General features: G+C 41.6%; 1 protein-coding gene across 1 annotated transcript in view; it reads right to left on the reverse strand.

The window, feature by feature from the left end:
- ZCRB1 (zinc finger CCHC-type and RNA binding motif containing 1) overlaps positions 1-19,006 on the reverse strand; it is a 76,435-nt gene that overhangs the window by 25,165 nt on the left and 32,264 nt on the right. The gene's annotated exons all lie outside the window — the stretch shown is intronic.

A 19,006-nucleotide genomic window follows, 5' to 3' on the forward strand; every position in this document is an offset into this window, starting at 1 on the left:
AAGGAGCACAGGTCGGGGGCCATCTGGAGCTCAACCAGAAGGCGGTTCCACAGGTCTGGCGCGCCCACAGACAACGCCCTCCCCCTGGGGGCCACCAATCGACATTCTCTGATCTGAGGCACCCTGAGGAGGCCCTCTCTGTGGGAGCGCACTGGACGGAGGGAAGTTGATGCCGCCAGCAGGTGCTGCCGTAGGTAATCCGGATCCATGCCATGTAGGGCTTTGTAGGTCATAACCATCACCTTGAATCTCACCCGGAGGGCAACCGGTAGCCAATGCAGCTCGCGGAGCAGAGGTGTAACATGGGAGTATCGGGAGACCCCCAACACAACTCGCGTGGCTGCATTCTGCACCAGTTGAAGCCTCCGGGTGGTCCTCAAGGGCAGCCCCATGTAGAGAGCGTTGCAGTAGTCCAAACGAGAGGTCACGAGCGCATGAGTGACCGTACGCAAGGCATCCCGGTCTAGATAGGGCCGCAACTGGCGCACCAGGCGAACCTGGGCGAAGGCCCCCCTAGTCACAGCTCCTATATGATCTAAGGAGAGTCGTGAATCTAGAAGGACCCCCAAGTTGCGAGCCCTATCTACGGGGGGTAATAGCTCACACCCCATAGAAAGAGATGGAATATACTGAATATCCTGAGATGCCGACACGTACAGCCACTCAGTCTTGTCAGGGTTGAGTCAAAGCCTGTTCCTCCCCATCCAGACCCGAACCGCCTGCAGGCAACGGGACATCACGTCGAGGGCATTACTGGGGTGGTTTCGGGTCGAAATAAAAAGCTGGGTATGTCGCCACGTAATGACCACCTCACAGCATACACCTCCTTTTCCCACACAGCCCAACGTTGTTCTGTCTCTCTGGGTTTCTTGGACGTATATGCACATGGCTGCAATGCCCCCTCATCATTTTCCTGTAATAATACAGCTCCCACCACCACATCGCTTGCGTCTGCCTGTATTATGAAAGGTTTATCAGGATCTGGGTGTCTCAGTACAGGTTCAGCAGAAAAAAGGTTCTTTAGCCTCTCAAATGCCGCTTGACATTCCATTGTCCACTTCATGAGCTGGCTGGGTTTCATTTGGGAACAAACCCCCCCTCATTTTCAACAAGTTTGTGAGGTGAAGGGCTATTTGGGTGAAGGAAGGGATGAATTGGCAGTAGAAGTTTGCAAAACCCAGGAAACTTTGCAATTGCTTTCTTGTGCGGGGTGGTGCCCATTCTAATACTGCCCTTACTTTCTGAGGGTCCATTTTGATGCCCTACGGGGATATGCAATGCCCCAGGTAATCTATTCTTTCCTGGTGGAATTCACCTTTTGATAATTCTGCATATAGGTGGGTGGCCGGAATTTTTTTAGAAATGTTCTGACTAGATTAATATGCTCCTCTTTGGTCTCAGTGAAGATAAAGATGTCATCTAAGTAAACCAGGACTCCCTTAAATAATTGCTCTGTTAGCACTTCATTAATTAATTGCATAAAAACTGCGGGGGGCCCTTGTAGTCCAAATGGCAGAACTTTGAACTGATAGCAACCCATTGGACAATTGAATGCGGTCTTCCATTCGTCCCCTTCCTTGATCCTAATGCAGTAGTATGCTTCTCTTAGGTCTAGTTTGGTAAAAATCCTTCCTTTTAATAGGTGCAATAGCATGCCCTTCATTAGGGGTAGGGGGTACAGGTTGCTTTTACTAATTGCATTAAGGGCCCACTAATCCATGCTTAAACGCATAGTGCCGTTCTTCTCCCTGAACAGGACTGGAGAGCCCACTTTGGGTTTGGCATAAATCCCCTTTCTAAGTTTTTATTTATGAATCTTTCCATCTCCTCCATCTCTTTAGGGCTCATGGAGTACAGCCTTGTCTTAAGGAGTTTTGCCCTGGGTTTGATTTCTATAGCACAGTCTGTGGGTTGGTGAGAGGACAGCTCATCCACCCGTTCCTCACTGAAAACGTCAGCAAGGTCCCGGTATTCTTCCAGTATTTCTGATAGCCCCTTCTCTTTCCCCACTGATGCTGTCTCCCCCCAACTCCTTTGGGGTTTTAAGTTTGCACACCCCCCCTCCAGGAAGTTGAGTTCTGCTGTCCTCCAATTTACCCAGGGGTTCCATTTCTTTAACCATTCCTGCCCTAAAATATTGGGAATTCCATGCCTGGGATCACTACAAATGTTATGTCTTCCTCATGGGTCCCCACGGACAGGTGAACTGGTAAGGTGGCTAGGGTAGCTGGTACCCACCCTGCTATGGACCCATCTAACTGGCCAAAAGTGATTGGTTGCTTTAGTCTCTTCACCGGAATGCCCAAATTCCCCACTAGTGTCGGGCTAAATGAGGCAACGGGTGCAGCCAGTCTATTAAGGCTTTTACTTTGATGGCTTCGGGCATGGAGGAAGATAATATAGTCACTGTCTTCAGGACGGGTGGAATGGATCCACTTACCAGGATTTTGCCCTCCAAGCTGTCCCATGCCCCTGCAGTGTAGGCCAGAGATCCCTCCCATTCTTTGGCAGGGGTTGGGGACTGTACAACCTCTATCCCCCTCATGACGGGTTCTTTTGGTTTGGCTGGGGACTTCCCTGATTTCCTGGCCAGTGATGGGTCTGATTTGCTCTGAGGGGCTTTTGAGCGGCATTCTGCGGCACAGTGGCCCTCTCTCCTGCATTTGAAACAGCTGTTGACTTTTTAGCCATAGCCAGTGGCTTCGCTGGCTCGTGCGTCTGCTCAGGGAGTGGGCGGCCCCATGGTTTTCCTTGGCGGTGCCTCTTCAGTAGGTCTATCTCTGCCACCTCTGCCAGAACATACCAGTGATCGAGGTGCTGTGGGTCCCCTCGAGGCAGGGAAGCATCGTACAGGTCATAGCTTAGGCCACCTTTAAAATTCACTCTTGTAGTTCTTTTCAAACCATACAAATCTGGCAGAAAGTCCAAGCTTTACAGAAATGGAAATAATATTTAAAGCATATTAAAATCATTGTTCATAATATATCTGGATGAGTATTGATTTGGATATAGAAATTATTGTCACTGCACGTTGTTTTTTTTGTTCGTCAGAAAAGTTCATTTCTAACTGTACATTTCCCCTGCTCTCTGCACCTGTTGTGATAACTTATCTGGTAACCATAGTGAATCCCATATGACTAGTTATGTTATGGTTTCAGTCTGTTTAGTGCGCATGTCTAGAAAAAGTTCTCACAGTTATTTCTTTATTGTCTTTCACTTTGCTGTTACTGTCTGTTCCGTTAGGATGTAGTCAGCTAGCTCTTTTTATAATATATATTTTGTTTTTATATTTTTGAAATTAAAAGGTATTTAGTAGGATTATGCGTCATTTTTTACTACCTTCCTTCATGCACATCATGCATTCTCTGAAGCACGGTCCTTCGCCCTCTACTAAGGTGATTTATACCTTGACAATTATGTTATCTATTTTTACTGCTTTAAAATGTCTAAGGAAGATGTCTTCTGGCCAGTTCAGCTTGTTGGCAATGGCCCGGAATTCTTGTGTATATTCAGCCACTGGCCATCTGCCCTGCCTCACTGTTTTGATTCTTTCCAGGGCCTTACGATCAGCCAAGGGGTTCTCAAATTGCCTTCTCAAGGATGACATGAACCAGTTGAAGTCGTTGAGTTCTGGGGCATCGGAGTCATGCAGATTCATCACCCAGTCTGCAGCCAGTCCATTCAGGGCGGATTGTACGATGTGGATGCGGACTTTGTCGCTGGGGATGTATTCTTCCATATAACTGAGGACTTGAGTTAGGAAAAAACCCAAGCCTGGCAGCTCCCCCCTGAATTTCACTTCCAGACTCAGGAGTCTTTGAATGGATCGGTGCCTTTTCCACTGGCGGTATTGCCCCCCATCCTGATCCCCATCTGCAGGTGGGCAGGGGTGGGTGCTGCTAAAGTGGTAGTTCCAAGTTCAGCGGACGCCGATGCTACGGGTTCCGGATCCCCCCCTTGTCTCTCCATCTGCAGCTCCAGGTGCTGGTGTGGCTGCGGGACTCAGGTTTCTCCTCCCTTAGAGAGCCAAGGTTTTTTTTCATCAGGTCAATAGCTTTCTCTAGGATCCAGTCTGCGTGTGGTGCATAACTCCCATCCTCTCCGCTGACATGCAGGGAGTTTTCCATCTCTTGCTTCCATTAGGATTGGTGGCTGCCCCGTCTCATGGTCACTTTCCTCGATGCCTTTTCCCACTCGCTTTTCCTTCCAACGCCCATTGAACACCGCAGTTTGTGGTCGCGTGTCTCCACCACCTCTTCTCTGGAGGAATATGACACTTCAGCTTCCTATAGTTGATGGGGTTTCAGTCGGGAGGAAAGCTCCCTTTCCATGGGGCTTCCGTCCTTCCCTGCCTCGTCGCTAGATATTGTGTTTTTTGCAAAGTCCTCTGGTAAGGTTCTTCCTTCCAGGTTGACTCTTAATGCAGATCCTGTCTAATGTCAGAACCCACTTCAGCCCACATCTTAAGAAAGGACTCTTGGAGACAAGGTTTTCCAAGTAGGAACTTTTACTAAGAAATAGGAGATAGCAGGCATAATAGACAAGATCTGAGGAATCCCCTCACAGATGAATATTTTTTAAAGTGTCCCCAAGCAAACCCCACCCCACAGTTCATTTGGTCTGTTCCGGATCAGCCAAGCTCCAGGTGATAAGCCCCTCGTGGGAAAGGAGAGACAAAGTCTGTTTGTTTCAGGATCATTTCCACCCCCTCACATTCCATCTGGAGAAACAAACCAGATTCCTTCCCTGCTTTACAATTTAATAGTTGCTTTTAATGGTTTTATAAATATGGAAATGCATTTGATCTGAAATGCTCATGAGGAATCATCATATTAATCAGACAGGAAGATTGATGTCTATCACTAGGGATTGAGCCTTTCATGCATGTTTTTATCTTATTCTGGTGACCCAATTGCTATTACTCTGCCAATTTTTCAACTTCCATCTCTTAGGCAAAAAAGTTCTAATGTAGAAACATGAAAGCACAATAAAGCCAATTGGATGTTAATATAATTTTACAAACTATGGATCATTTGCTCTCACTGCACATTGCTAAAGAGGAACCCTGGTGGTGCAGTGGTTAGAATGCAGAGCTCAAGGGTGATCCTGAAGGGGCTCAAGGTTGACTCAGCCTTCCATCCTTCCGATATCGGTAAAATGAGGACCCAGGTTGTTGGGGGCAATATGCTGGCCTTGTAAACTGCCCAGAGAGTGCTGTAAAACACTATCGGGCAGTATATAAATTTAAGTGCTATTGGTGAAGAAAATATTATGTGATGCTGGGATTCATATGCATGAAGCCTCAATCTTTTTATGGGTGAGCAGGTATCAGTCTTCAGTCTTTGTGTTTGTAGTATCCTCAGATCACAGAAATATGTTATTTTTTCCAAAGATATTCATACTATCTTTGGGGGATCTGAAGTGTCTCACATGTATTAATTCAATTATATTCATAAAACCCTTGAAAAATTGCTCTTAGATGAATCCAGTACTGGAGAGATTCTAGAATGGCTTGTCCATATAGTTATCCAGTGGGCAACTTTCCACAACCTACTTCCTTTTATAGGATCATTTGCAAATTCACAGCCAGCATAGCCAAAGACTGTGGGAATTGTAACCCTGATAGAAGAGAATATTTGTAGCTCAGGGTTGAACTGAGCAGGGATCCTTGGTGCTCTCTGAGCTTGGTTGTTTTTTTTGCAATGTTTCATTACAAAACTAGGTAACATCATCAATGCTAGTAGTAGGCAGTGGAGTTTGTTCTCATTTTATATACTATTCAGTGTTGGTGGGAGTGGTCTTGGTGGTTCCTTCATTAGGCTGTTTACTGTTAGCTCGATTGGGGTACTGTTTGCTTCTAGATTATTGGTCTAATGTTGATCTTGGTATTAATCTTTGCTCGTGTTGATTGCTGGTGAGGAGGAATTTTGGTCTTTTTGTTTCCTTTTTGGCTATTTAATTGAAACTTTTAAATGATGTGTAGATATTGTTTATTTCTATGTGCCTGTTGATGGCCAATATGTCTGAATGCTAGGTTTCCAGGAATTCTCTGTTTTTGAACAGAATGTTTGGTCTAGGATGCTCACAATTTCCTTCTTGTTAAATATTAGATATGACACCAGAGCAGCTTCATTTTAATGAGTTTTTCCCCACTACTAACGTTTATGAACTACTAAAAATATCTTGTTTGGTAATAGCCAGAGTAAATAAACATGGAAGATCTTATATGTATGTGCATTAATATATCCATCCTGCTTATTTTCCCTCACTAAAGCTTCATATGCTACTGAAGCCATTCCTCAACACAATTCCAAGTAGCCTTTACAACATAGTATTTTATGTGGCACTAAACATAAGCCTCTATAAAGCCATGCCTACATATCTGTTGATTTGCCAAGAACACACATGGAAGCACTTACAATCACTGGTCAGTATTACAGATTGCTGTTTTTGTTCACTTTTGTTTATTTATTTATGCTGTTTATTCCTGAAGGCTTTCAGTAGCTAACTATTACAAATATCATATAAAATTCCCCCCTACAAATAAACCCACCAAAATGAAATTAAAAAATGATAATCTCAACACCATAATAAGGGATATGAGAAACCTAGTTATGTTTCTGTGTCTGCCAGATCAACTGTCGTTTAGCCAAGCAGGTCTTTTGAAGCTTCTTTCCATTTTCCTGTTTCCAAATTCTGCAATTAAGTCATCAAGGAACAAACAGAATATAAGAGGTTTTCTATCCTAATGCTTAATTATTCAAATCTGGCAAGACAGGGTCACATTGAAAAAATAATGTATATTTGTCAGAATACATTTATATTCCATCCCTAACACCCTATCTGTGCAAACCTAAATCTCACCCCCTTACTGGATTCTGCCATTCCCAAGGAGGGGAAGAGAAGATGTTAATTGGCCATTCCTATCCATTAGATGCAAGGTTGTTTATTCAGCCTGCCTGGGGACCATCATCAAAGACCAGGGAAAGAACCTTTGAACTGAGAAGAACAAAGAAAGAGGGGGGAGATTCTGGTTTGTATCTCCAATTGGAATTTGAAGGGGAAGAAGCAACGATGTTGTAAATGCATGGAAGATCTATTTTCCCACGAAGGGTTTTGACACATGAAACTTAACTGATCCGAGACTGACCAGATGGACTGAGGGGAGGGTTTTTTACTCGGGTACAATTTAAAAGTATCAATCTGCGACACAGTTTCCAGATCCTGTCTAGATTATCTACTGTCAATCATGTTTTAGTAAAAGTTCCTGTTTGGACAATCCTGTCTCCAAGACTTCTTCTTTCCTAAGATGTGGATTGGGGTGGGTCCTGACAATATTATGATAATATGTTATACTCTAAACACAGCAGAATCAGCAAGATGACATTTTTAATGTAAAATCATAATGTTCATTTATTAAAATAGTGCTCAAAGTCATAATTAAATTTTCTGGCCAAATATGAACCATTGATAATGATAAATATATAGAACCTGAATTCATATTTCCCACATTTCCTTGCAATCATTCCTTATTCTGAAACATGTATAATACTTTGCACTTTCATTTTTCAAAAAGTGTTTACTTTTTTTAAAGCAGTGACAAAAAAATGAAGTACCTAAAAGTATCTACTAAAAAAGGTAACAGACAACTGACTTAATTGAATTTCCATTTTTCTGACAGTTTCCAAAGCTTTTTCTTATTAAACACAGTTTTTTTAAACTTTATATGAAATGTGCTGATTTCTGAATAATGCAAGTCTTCTGATCTTTCGCAATTAAGATATATGCAGGTACAGATTTCACTATTAACAAAGTATAAGTATTAAGCTAACAATCCTAAACTAGGTTCCAAATCTCTCCAAATGTACTTAAAATCAAGGGCACAGCATATATCACTGTTCATGATTTTTATTTAAGTACATATAATAATGTTCAAGAAGGGACGCGGTGGCTCAGTGGGTTAGGACACTGAACTTGTCGATCAGAAGGTCGGCAGTTTGGCGGGTCGAATCCCGAGTGCCGCGTAGCAGAGTGAGCGCCTGTTACTCGTCCCAGCTTCTGCCAACCTAGCAGTTCGAAAGCACGTAAAAATGCAAGTAGACAAATAGGGACCACTACGGTGGGAAGGTAACAGCGTTCCGTGCTACTCATGCCGGCCACATGACCACGGAGACGTCCTCGGACAAGCGCTGGCTCTTCGGCTTTGAAACGGAGATGAGCACCGGCCCCTAGAGTCGGAAACGACTAGCACGCATGTGCGGGGGAACCTTTACCTTTACCTTAATAATGTTCAGAAGGAAATATTGTAATTTTCAGAGGTTTGAAAATAAAACTTGATTCAACTGGCCCCTTTTGAAGAACAATTCATTCACATTCAAACCTCATCCCATACAATCTTTTAACATGTGCTCTTTTCTGTAGGACAAATCTACATGCTGCACTACAACCCATTTAACATTTCCTCTAAATCGACTTCCGGGTGGCAAGGCTCCGTTGCCGGCAACCATTTCGGCTGTCAGCCCCATTGTTTCCGTAGAGCCGCCAAAAACAGCGACGATCAGCTGTTTGGCGGCTCGGAAGCCCGCTCCTCGGGAGAAGAGGAGGGGGTGAGCGCCCAGGCAGGGGTAGAGCTCTCCCAGACCGCCAGAGTTCAAACTCTGGTGGTTGAAGGATTGAGCCCCCCCGAAGCCTGAGTTTGCTCTGGACTTCGAGACGCCTCTGCTCCAGGGCTTTGGAGCACAGCAGGACGCAGCAACCATCCCTGCCAGCAAGAGAGAACTTTGGATTACTTGGATGCAGGCAGAGCTGTACAGGAGAATGTTGTCAGAGCAAGTATATGAACTTTAACTCAGTAGATTTTGTGGAGACTTTTAAAAGTGAAAGTGTGCAACAGAATTAAGTGGGTGAAAATGGCTGCCAAATCATCTAAAGTTCCTAGAAGCGCGGGGGCTTCACCAGTTCAGCAATCTTCATTACAGGCTTTAAAGCCCCTCCCCCGGCACCTGCACCCGCACCAGCCTTGACAATAAAAGATCTGCAGGATGTTTTGCAAGAGGCTTTGAAAAAGCAATCTCAACAATTAGCTGAACTTATTGAGGAGAAGAACACAGAAATAAGGGCAGACATCTTACTTGCACTTCAAGGCATGGCTGTTTGTATTGAACGTTTGGATGAGAGAGTGGAAGAACTTAGCCAAAATAGTGTGAGATTAGATGCTAAAATGACGGATGCTGAAACGGTGATGGAAAAGATTGACGACGATTTATTATTGGTTCAGCATAGAGAGATGTAATTTGCTGTGAGAATTAGAGGGATGAAGGAAGATCCTAAGGAAAATTTGAAAAAAAGTAGTTTCAGAAGCCCTTGAAGAGGTTTTGGGGCACTCAGCAGAAGATATTATGGTGGATATAGATAAAATATTTCGTGTCAATTCCTGGATTGCAAGACAAAGGAAACTACCTAGAGATATGGTGGTTTATTTTACAAAGAGAGCAATTAGAAATGAGGTTATTCAAGCCTTTTATAATAGCAAATTTGCAGTTGCAGAGCAAGAAGTTTTAATTTTAAAAGAGATCCCTCCAAGAATTTTAAGGAGAAGGAAAGAGTTTGCTTTTTTGGCAGAAGAATTAAGAAGACGGGATATCCAGTTCAGATGGGAGATCCCAGTAGGTATGGTGGTGATGTATGCAGGCACGAGATATCGTCTTCTCACAGTGTTACAGGCACGTGATTTTTATGCCAACATTCTGAAGGCAGTCCCCATACCACTTCTGGAATCCAAAAGGAAGAATGGTGAACGGGAGCGTCAATCACAAAGTGAGAGTACACAAGGTGCTGAAGGAGTCATGCAGCTGAAAGATGGAGAATTCCAGAAAGTTACAGGAGTGGATCAGATTTCAGTATCAACGGAGGAGGTCAGAGACCAAAGAATGACACGTGCTGATGCTAGACGAATGAGACAAGAACAGCAGAGAGTTATGACGGCATCTCAAAAACCTATTTCCAGTGAAGCAGTGGGAGGAGCGAGGCCAAAGAGAGTGCAGGTGATTTTGGAAGAGGCGCTCCAAAAGCTTCAGGTCGCAAAAGATGGCGACAAAGCTTCTAACCTGGAATGTTAATGGTCTAAATTCACCACATAAGAGAAAGAAAGTATTTCAATATCTAAAGCAATTTAAAAATGATATTATTTGCTTACAGGAAACACATATTCAAGTGGCTGATCAAAAGTACTTGGTAAACTTTAGGTTGGGCACACAGTTTATTGCTTCTGCGCCTGATAAGAAAAATGGAGTTGTTATTTATGTTAAGAATACTTTAACAGCGAGTTTAATTGAAGCAGACAAACAAGGAAGATATGTTATAATTGAATTATTAATAGAAGGCAAGAAAACGCTTTTGGTTGGACTATACGCTCCTAATCAACAGCAAGGAGATTTTTGACTTCCGGGTGGCAAGGCGCCGCCGAAGACAGCCATTTTCGGGCTGTCCGCTCCGCGGCTTTGTAGAGCCGCCGAAAACAGCGCCGATCAGCTGTTTCGGTGGCTCGGAAGCCCCCTCCTCGGGAGAAGAGGGGGTGAGTACCCAGGTAGGGGTTGAGCTCTCCGGGGCCGCCAGAGCTTAAAGTTCTGGCGGCTGAAGGATCAAGCCCCCCCGAAGCCTGGGTTTGCTCCGGGCTGCGCAGCGTTTCTGCTCCGTGCTTTTAGGAGCAGAACAAGGCGTTCGCAACCATCCCTGCCAGCAGGAAAGGATTCTAGAGAACGAGGATGCAGGCAGAGCGATACAGGAGATTAAGGTGAAAGTGGACTTTTGATCTTTGGCTCAATGGACTTTGCAGACTTTGAAAGTGAAAGTGCGTAGTAACAGTGGGGGAAAATGGCAGCTAAATCTTCCAAAGTTATTCGAAGTGCGGGGGCCTCCCCGGTGCAGCAGTCTTCGTTGCAAGCTTTATTGCCCCCAGCACCTCCACCTTCGCCTGCTCTGACAGTTAAAGTTTTGCAAGATGCTTTGGAAAAGCATTCACAGCAAATAGCTGAGATTATAGATGAAAAGCTGGATGAGACGTTAACAGAAAAACTAGCTGAAGTTATGGATGAAAAGCTGGATGAGAAGTTAACAGATATAAGGGCGGACATCTTGCTTGCATTTCAAGGCATGGCAATATGTATCGAACGCTTGGATGAAAGAGTGGAAGATCTCAGCCAAAATAATATTAAATTAGATGCAAAAATGTTAGAGACTGAGAATGTGGTGGATAAAATTGACAGTGACTTGACCTTGGTGCAGTACCACGAGATGGAGTTTGCTGTTAGAATCAGAGGCTTGAAAGAGAATCCTAAAGAAGATCTGAAGGAAATAGTCTCTGAGGCTCTGGAAGGGGTGCTGGGACGGCCAGCAGATGGAATTGTGGGAGACATAGACAAAATCTTTCGTGTCAATTCGTGGATTGCAAGACAAAGGAAATTACCTAGAGATGTGGTTGTTTATTTTACAAAGAGAGCAATCAGGAATGAAGTTATTCAAGCTTCTTACAATACTAAGCTTGTAATTGCTGAGCAAGAAGTTCTGGTTTTAAAAGAGATCCCTCCAAAAATTTTAAGGAGAAGAAAGGAGTTTGCTTTTCTAGCACAAGAGCTCAGGCGACGTGATATCAAGTTTAGATGGGAGATACCAGTGGGTATGGTGGTGATGCATGAAGGCACGAGACATCGTCTTATTACAGTGATGCAAGCACGTGATTTTTATAGTAATGTTTTAAAAGCAACCCCATACCACTTTTGGAATCTACAAAGAAGAATGGCGAGGGAAAGCCTCAAGGTGCTGAAGGAACAACACAGACAGATGAGAAAGCTACAGGAGTAGATCAAATTTCAGTATCATAGGAAGAAGCAAGAGACCAGAGGATGACACGTGCTGCTTTGAGACGAATGAGACGCGAGCAAGAACAAGACCAGCAGAAAGTTATGGAACCTCCAAAGTGTACCTATAGCAAAGCTGTGGGAGGGGCGCGGCCTAAGAACGTCAAGGGGATCCTGGAAGACGCGCTCCAAAAGCTTCGGGTCACTAAGGATGGCGACTAAGTTTCTAACTTGGAACGTCAATGGTTTAAATTCACCACAGAAGAGAAAGAAAATCTTTCAATATTTAAAACAATTTAAGACTGATGTTATTTGCTTACAAGAAACACATATTAGAGTTATGGACCAAAAGTATTTATTAAACTCAAGATTGGGCACACAATTTATTGCTTCTGCAATGAATAAGAAAAATGGAGTGGTTATTTATGTTAAGAATACTATTACAGCGGAGTTAATTGAAGCAGATCAGCAAGGAAGATACGTTATAGTAGATTTGTTAATAGAAGGCAAAAAAACGCTTTTGGTTGGATTATATGCTCCTAATCAACAACAAGCTGACTTTTATAGTTTATTACACAGCAAGATCACTCAATTGGATTATAAATCTTTTATTTTTATGGGAGACTGGAATGGTGTCTTGAATGTACAAATGGACAAGAGTGGCTCTTTTAGAAGTACTCCAAGTCATGCTAAATTGCCTAAGTCCTTTTTTGAGATGATGGATGATTTGGAGCTGCGAGATATCTGGAGAGAAAGAAATCTACAAGAAAAGGATTATACTTTTTTTTCTGATAGACATCAATCTTTCTCTAGGATTGATTTTATATTAATCACTAATGATTTTTTTTCTAGGATTAAGAAGATAAAGATTTGTCCAAGAACTATGTCTGATCATAGTCCAGTCTGGTTAGAGATTGATAAGAACAACAGAGATAGGCGCTCCTGGCGTCTAAATGAGAACCTGTTTAGAAATCAGGAAAATGTGGAAGAATGTAAAAAACAAATGAAGGGTTTTTTTGAAACTAATATGTATAAGGGTAGTTCTATGGAAATGGTTTGGGATGCTAGCAAGGCGTACATGAGAGGTGTGTTAATATATTTGAACAATAAATATAGACGTAATTTGGAATTTAGGAGAAAAGAATTAGAGAATGAGATTAGGGAAAAAGAAAAGGCCTTAATTTTGAATCCATCGGATGTGAAGATTAAAGAGGTTATTAATTTATTAAGGGGACAATTTGATAAGTTGATGGCTGATCAGGTAGTAACTAATTTACGGTTTGCTAGACATACTTTTTGTAATGCCAATAAACCAGGTAGATGGTTAGCTCATATGCTAAGGAAGAAGCAAAGGGCTTCTAATATAGACAAAATAGAACATAAGGGAACAGAATCAACAGAATCAACAGAATCTTATTAAGGAAACCTTTGTTGATTTTTATTCTAAATTATATGCTAGAGATAAGATTAATGAAGCAGATATTGATGCATATTTGAGGAATGCTAGTATTCCGGTTCTTACGCAAGAACAAAAGGAAGAGATGAATCAACTGATAACTGAGGAAGAAATTCTTTTAGCAATTAAACAATTGAAAGTGGGTAAAGCGCCAGGCACGGATGGTTTGACTGCTGTGTACTATAAAAATTTACAGTCTGAGATGATAAAGCCATTAAGGGAATTGTTTCAGACAATTCAAAGGGGAGGAGGGGTGCCTCCGTCTTGGAAAACTGCTTTCATTTCTTTGATTCCGAAGGAAGATCAGGATGTCACTCAAGCAAGAAACTATAGACCAATATCACTTTTGAATACGGACTACAAGATATTTGCTAAGGTTTTAGCTAACAGATTGATGAGGGTACTGCAACAGGTAATTCATGGTGATCAAACTGGGTTTATAAGTGGTAGACAAATGAAAAATAATGTGAGGCATATAGTTGACTTGTTGGAATTTTTGGAAAGGAACAACCAGATCCCTGCAGCGCTGATTTTTCTGGACGCTGAAAAAGCCTTTGATCAATTGGATTGGCAATTCTTGATGAAAGTATTAGATAAAATGAATTTTGGGGTTAAATTTTTACAACCAATTAGGGCATTATATCAAAAGCAAACAGCCCGTATAATAGTAAATAACAGTCTGACTGAAGTATGCAATATTGAAAAGGGCACAAGGCAAGGGTGTCCGTTATCACCTTTATTATTTGTTTTAACATTGGAGATACTATTGATTAAAATACGGAATTCGGAAAAAATTAAGGGAATTCAAATAAGAGATCAGGATTATAGATTGAGGGCGTTTGCAGACGATCTGGTTGTTACGGTGACCCAGCCAGAAAATTCTGTTGTGGACCTGATGGAGATAATAATGCAATATGGGAAAGTTTCTGGATTCAAGGTTAACATACAAAAAACTAAAATACTGGTTAAAAACATGACAGTATTACAAAAGGCTGTTTTAGAAGGGTTAACTGGGTTTGAAATTGTCAAAAGGGTTAAATATTTGAGGGTATATTTGTCACCCTCAAATGCAAATTTATATAAAAATAATTATGAAAAGCTATGGGGTAAAGTTCAAAAAGAATTGGACAGTTGGAAAAAGTTACAATTGTCATTACTGGGAAGAATCGCAGCAGTGAAAATGAATGTTTTGCCGAAATTTCTGTTTTTATTTCAAATGATACCCATTCTTAAAAAGGATTCAAACTTGGAGGAATGGCAAAAGGGTATCAATAAATTTGTATGGGCAGGGAAAAGGCCACGAGTTAAATTTAAGATTATGTAGGATACGCGTGAAAGAGGTGGTCTTAAAATGCCCAACCTTAAACTATACTATGAAGCTGCTGCGTTGTCAGCAATAAGTGATTGGATTAACTTAACACAAGGGAGATTATTAAATCTTGAAGGTCACGATTTGTTATTTGGTTGGCATGCATATTTATTGTATGATAAGAAGGTAGATAATGTGTTTAAGGTGCATATTTTAAGACATGCTTTGTTGCGAGTTTGGAAAAAGTATAGACATAAGTTAAATTATAAGATACCTTTATGGGCAATACCGAAACACGCAATAGAAAACATAAATGTTGGGTTCAAACATGATGTGATTACATATAAGGAAATCTTAAGTTTGGAGAGGAATGTATGGTGTTTGAAGCCATATAATTTTTTACGAGAAGAAAAGATTGTTCAAACCTGGTTTCAGTATGGGCAACTATGGGCCAGGTGGAAAGAAGATCAGAAAATTGGATTTTCAATGACTGATGAAAATCTGGTAAAGCAAATTAGAAATCAGGGTCCAGCACATATCAAACGGATATATCTTGCATTGATAGAAATTGATTCAGAAACAGAACTTGTTAAAGACTGCATGATAAAGTGGGCTCAGAATATTCAAGAAGTTATTACAATGGATACTTGGGAAAAGATCTGGGTGAGAAACGTAAAATTTACGCAAGCTCAAAATTTAAGAGAGAACTTTTATAAAATGTTTTATAGGTGGCATTTAGATCCCAAAAAGCTTGCAAGTATGTATCTGAACTACCAGCCTAAATGTTGGAGGTGTGGTGGCGAAGACGCAACGTATTTTCACATATGGTGGACCTGTAAAAAGGTTAAAGCATTCTGGATTAAAATCTGGTGGAATATGCAGAAGATATTTAAGAAAAGGATAAAGTTTTGTCCGCAATTGTTTTTATTGGGCATTATTACTGATACTACTGTTGTGGACACTAAGTTGATGTTGAACTTAATTACGGCAGCAAGACGTTTAATAGGGCAATACTGGAAGAAGGAAGAACTGCCGACTATAGAGGAATGGACTTTAAAAGTTTCTAACCTGGCGGAAATGGCAAAGATTTCGGCGTATTTGAAAGACCATTCGCAACAACGATATATCGTGGAGTGGAAAAAATGGATTGATTACATCCAGAATAAATATGGGACTAAAAAGTTTCATTTAGCATTTGAATAAGTATTGATGTGATATTTATATTGCTTGTAGTCATTTTATAAGAGCTAAAGTGCGATAGACCTAATAGTTTATTGTTGTTAGCATATGGTAGTTTATGATTGTTTTTTACTTTTATACCTTGTATTTAGCTGTGGAAAGTCGGGGAGGGGGGAAGGGGAGGGTGGGAGGGTTGGGTTGGGTTGGGAAGGGGGGGAGGGGGTGGGGAAGGGGTTGTTTTGTTAAAGATAAAATGTATTGAAAAACTTTTCAATAAAAAAAACAGCAAGGAGATTTTTACAATTTACTACACAGCAAGATTATTCAGTGGGATTATAAATCTTGTATTTTTATGGGAGATTGGAATGGCGTCTTGGATGTACAAATGGACAAGGGAGGCCTTTTTAAAAGCACACCAAGTCATGCTAAACTGCCTAAATCTTTTTTTGAGATGAAGGATGACTTGGAATTGAGAGATGTTTGGAGAGAAAGGAACTTGCAAGAAAAAGACTTTAGTGGATTTTGAAAGTTTCTAATTTGGCGGAAATGGCAAAGATTTCAGCATATTTTAAAGATCAATCGCAACAGAGATACATTGTGGAATGGACAAGATGGATTGAATATATTCAGAATAAATATGGGACTAAAAAGTATCATTTAGCATTTGAATAAGTAGCGGATTTTTATGACATATAATTAGTTAATAGTTATTTTATTAATATTTTGAATATGGAGAGTTAAAGTGTGATAGAATTTAATGTTTTATTATTGTTGTTAGCATATTTTAGATTATGCTTGTTTGTATTATTATACCCTGTATTCAGCTCTGGGAAGTCGGGGAGGGGGGAGGGTAGGGTAGGGGGGGTTGGGGAGAGGGGAGGGGAAGGAGGGGTTTTTTTGTATTCAGAAATGTATTGTAAAACTTTTCAATAAAAAAAACATTTCCTCTAAATCATATATGATATTTGCAATTCTTATTCTCTCTGTATATTTCCATTTTTATGGATATTGAAGATTTAAGTTAAACCAAGTTGCCAAGATTGAAAAACACTGCATCAGGCAGTATGACCAAAAGTGGCTGCAAATTCTTAGAATTATAGAACAGTAGAATTATGTAAACTTCAAAAATGATTCAGACTGCTTCTCATTAAAATATTTAGGCTTATGTACAATTCTGAAAAAAGATACTGCTCTTTTAATAAAGAGCAAAGAGATACTTGCACAAGGTGTAGTTTCCGAAATATTCCTGAACAAAGCCTGCAGTTTTCGCACATCTAGAACAGAGGTCCCAAACCTATGGGCCGTGGCCCATTACTGGGCTGCGGCCTCTTGGCCACCAGGCCGCATGAGTGGCTGGCCATTGTGCACACGCATCTGCATGTACTCACCGCTTCTTGCACCATTGCTAGCCGCGCCGCAAGCCTCTCGCCAGTGCTAGCCAAGCCGCAACCTGCAAGCCTCTCGCTGGCACTAGCCAAGCCATGATCTACGAGCCTCTCGCCACAGCTAGCCAAGCCGTGAGCCTCTCGTTGCTGCTAGCCGAGTCACAAGCCTCTTGCTACTGCAGGGACGAGCTGAGAGCTGGCGCTAGCAGCCCCATTTGCAGAGCATGCATGCTCATGGCACCGTTTGGTGCACACTCACACAGCCACATTTGCATATGTGTGTGTGCGCACGCATAAAGGTGCCTGCCCCTCCCTTTTCCACCAGGCTGCCAACCCAGAAAGGTTGGGGAACCCTGGTCTAGAAGACAGAAAATTTAGGTGTGCTGTGATTACTTTCAATACCAAGATGTTTGACAGCTAGGCAATGAACAATACTCTTCAGAAGGCAGGATATTTTTTTTCTTCTGAGCAACATAATCCTTACTCAAGCTGTTTTTCCTACACAGAAAAAATAAAATCTACTACTCAGTTACCTGAGCAAACCGCTCTAGATTCCAAATTGTGGAATACATTACCACCAAAGGAGCACCTCATATCCTTGTGTTGAGAATGGCCTTACATCAATCCATTTCAGCTGAATCTTCAAATCATAAGATAGTTGCAGGATATCCATTTTCCATTACAATATGGATTTTTTTCTACACTTTTAATTTTTCAGATATATTTTAGTTTGACTTGCTCATGTACAGTGGGGGGGAAATTATTTGATCCCCTGCTAATTTTGTAGATTTGCCCACTGACAAAGAAAAAGATCAGTCTATAATTTTAATGGTAGGTTTATTTTAACAGTGGGAGACAGAATAACAACAAAAAAATCCAGAAAAACGCATTTCAAAAGTTATAGATTTGCATTTTAATGAATGAAATAAGTATTTGACCCCTTCGCAAAACATGACTTATACTTGATGCCAAAACCCTTGTTGGCAGTCACAGAGGTCAGACATTTCTAATAGTTGGCCACCAGGCTTGCACACATCTCAGGAGGGATTTTGTCCCACTCGTCTTTTCAGATCCTCTCCAAGTCATTAAGGTTTCGAGGCTGACATTTGGCAGCTCGAATCTTCAGCTCCCTCCACAGATTTTCTATGGAATTAAGGTCTGGAGACTGGCTAGGCCACTCCAGGACATTCTTCTTGGGCCACTCCTTTATTGCCTTGGCCATATGTTATGGGTCATTGTCATGCCGGAATACCCATCCACCACCCATTTTCAATGCCCTGGCTGAGGGAAGGAGGTTCTCACACAAGATTTGACAGTACATGGCCCTGTCCATTGTCCCTTGGATATGGTGAAGTTGTCTTGTCTCCTTAGAAGAAAAACACCCCCAAAGCATAATGTTTCCACCTCCATGTTTGATGGTGGGGATGGTGTTCTTGGGGTCATAGGCAGCATTCCTCCTCCTAATATGGTGAGTTGAGTTGATGCCAAAGAGCTCAATTTTGGTCTTATCTGACCACAACACTTTCATCCAGTTCTCCTCTGAATCATTCAGATGTTCATTGGCAAACTTCAGACAGGCCTGTACATGTGCTTTTTTGAGCACGGGGACCTTGTGGGTGCTGCAAGGATTTCAGTCCTTCACGGCATAGTGTGTTACCAATTGTTTTCTTGGTGACTATGGTCCCAGATGCCTTGAAATCATTGACAAGATCCTCCTGTGTAGTTCTGGGCTGATTCCTCACTATTATCATGATCATTGAAACTCCACAAGGTGAGATCTTGCATGGAGCCCCAGACCAAGAGAGACTGACAATTATTTTAT

This window comes from Vipera berus (genome assembly GCF_964194415.1).
Source record: "Vipera berus genome assembly, chromosome: 6".
Lineage (NCBI taxonomy): Eukaryota > Metazoa > Chordata > Lepidosauria > Squamata > Viperidae > Vipera > Vipera berus.